The sequence below is a fragment of the Schistocerca piceifrons genome, unplaced genomic scaffold (assembly GCF_021461385.2).
Source record: "Schistocerca piceifrons isolate TAMUIC-IGC-003096 unplaced genomic scaffold, iqSchPice1.1 HiC_scaffold_1211, whole genome shotgun sequence".
In the NCBI taxonomy this organism is placed as follows: Eukaryota; Metazoa; Arthropoda; class Insecta; order Orthoptera; family Acrididae; genus Schistocerca; species Schistocerca piceifrons.
Genome location: NW_025727028.1, coordinates 22501 through 25000, shown reverse-complemented (window position 1 = coordinate 25000; position 2500 = coordinate 22501). Strand labels below are relative to the sequence as shown.

The 2500-nt window shown below is 56.9% G+C and overlaps 1 non-coding gene across 1 annotated transcript in view; it reads left to right on the top strand.

Annotated features, from left to right (window-relative positions):
* The first annotated feature begins 2198 nt into the window (after nt 1-2198).
* LOC124729495 overlaps nt 2199-2500 on the top strand; it is a 1909-nt gene continuing 1607 nt past the window's right edge. The window contains exon 1 of the ribosomal RNA XR_007007713.1: nt 2199-2500. This exon is cut by the window's right edge and continues 1607 nt beyond it. This is a non-coding gene — a ribosomal RNA (small subunit ribosomal RNA).

The following is a 2500-nucleotide window of genomic DNA, read 5'->3' as shown; positions in this document are numbered from 1 at the left end:
ATGTTGTACCTTAACCTAACCCATGTTGTACCTTAACCTAACCCATGTTGTACCTTAACCTAACCCATGTTGTACCTTAACCTAACCCATGTTGTACCTTAACCTAACCCATGTTGTGCCTCAACCTAACCCATGTTGTGCCTCAACCTAACCCATGTTGTGCCTCAACCTAACCCATGTTGTGCCTTAACCTAACCCATGTTGTGCCTCAACCTAACCCATGTTGTGCCTTAACCTAACCCATGTTGTGCCTTAACCTAACCCATGTTGTGCCTTAACCTAACCCATGTTGTGCCTTAACCTAACCCATGTTGTGCCTTAACCTAACCCATGTTGTGCCTTAACCTAACCCATGTTGTGCCTTAACCTAACCCATGTTGTCGCCTTAACGTAACCCACGTTGTCGCCTAAACCTGCTCTGTAATTGTTATACGACTCGTTCAATTACTGTAGTGTTGCCCACCCGCAACCCTCGCAATATAGTTCGCTACTCGCACTGCCCGCACCCCTGTGTATCGCTTCATGTTAAACACCTTGCAAGTCTTGCTCACTTTCCACATGCTCCTGCTGTACACTGTAATGTGGATGGCAGCAGGACGTACATGCCGCCCCTCCCCACGTCCCCACCTTGCCCCCTGCCTTCGCAAGCTGGTTGGTGAGAAGTTTGCATGTTCAATGCCCTTCGCATGCGACGTACTCAGGCTACGTTGTGGTGCGGCCTGTGTCAACTGTCCGCTGATGTCGTACGCGTGAACCACAATCTGTACTGCACATTCGTCCTTATGTACTGAATGATACATCGTGGCACATGTGTGACCGCACAACGACTGCGCCCAAAAACGGCGGACCATACAGTGCAAATATTGTGCACGCAGCTACGTGTCGTCTCCCTATGAGAGCTGGATTGCAGTGTGGTACGCCATAGAGACGTGTGGGAGGAACGGACGCCGTGGATGGCGATCAGCATGAGCTGTCTGTTGATGTATTCGGACCTAGTCGTCTCTCCTCACACACCGTGATGGCATGGTGCACCGCGTTCCATATCTGCGACATGCTACAGAGGCCGGTTGACAGTCGTTCGAGCAATGGACATCGCATACGTACGGGGGCCACCTTCCACGTATTGTCTAGGCGTGCACATTTTGTTGCGTGTATGTGGGCAGACGTAGTGTGGCGTGACACCTGACACAGGCATGCAATAATCGTTGAAGTTGCAAATGGCGATGGACGCCTGCGTTTTCTGGTGAAGTTACGCAAATGAACAAATGGTAACCTGTTGTGGTGCGGTTGTTCTCGCTAGGGGTGAATCGGTGATGGCGACGATAGGTTGAGGTACTAACCGGTTGTTCCAGCGATACCCACCATGCCGACGAAACTGAACGGCATCTGGGTGTGAAGCGATACGCGGCGGTGGCTGGGTGGGACCGTCCCCGGCCGGTGAGGGGGCGCCTCCCGGCGTGCTGGCCGCGCGGTGCGTGGGCGCACGCGCTACAGCCGGCTGGTGGGGGCGGCCAGTGGCAGGCGCGCCGGCCGACGGACGCGGCAGGCGTCGCAGCTGCGCGCCGGCGCACCCTGCGCGCGGCGCCGTGCGGCCAAAGTAGGTCCTCGCGGGCCCGGTGCGAAGCGCGGTGGACATCTTCAGTGTGCTGGTCCGATTGAGGACTGTGTGCGTTGAGGATGCGCCGCCGCCCGGCGCTCGGCGCCGCGACGCCGTCTGCTGCTCGGTCGCCCCAGCGGTTCTCGCTGGTGGTTTGTATCGCAGCTGTGCGGATGTGTTGGCGCGTGCGCTGTGCTGGGAGAGTTCGCTTCGGCACCCAAGTGGGGCTTTTGTCCTTCTGTGGCGCTGGCGTTGGAGCTGCCGGTCACCGTAGGTGGCGCGTGTTGTCTCCCGCCGGCAATGCCACGACAGCACGCTCCCGGGCCTCTGTCGGCAGCGGCAAGCTCAGTTGGGAGCACGGGTGGTCGCACCGAAAGCGTCTACTCGCCTAACTCCGGGCGATTGCGCCTCTCTCGAACCCGACCAAGTACTTGGGACGGCGCTGCGCGCCGCCGGGACCTGAGAGGGTTTCGAGGTGTATTGTGCAGGGGAGCTCAGCCTCCTCCTGTTTGCAGAATGATTGAGCGGACGCTTGCGTGTTCGCGCGGGCCCCCGGGACACACTCCCGGGCGGCCGGCTGCTCAGCTCTAGTTGACGCAGCTCCCTGGTTGATCCTGCCAGTAGTCATATGCTTGTCTCAAAGATTAAGCCATGCATGTCTCAGTACAAGCCGCATTAAGGTGAAACCGCGAATGGCTCATTAAATCAGTTATGGTTCCTTAGATCGTACCCACGTTACTTGGATAACTGTGGTAATTCTAGAGCTAATACATGCAAACAGAGTCCCGACCAGAGATGGAAGGGACGCTTTTATTAGATCAAAACCAATCGGTCGGCTCGTCCGGTCCGTTTGCCTTGGTGACTCTGAATAACTTTGGGCTGATCGCACGGTCCTCGTACCGG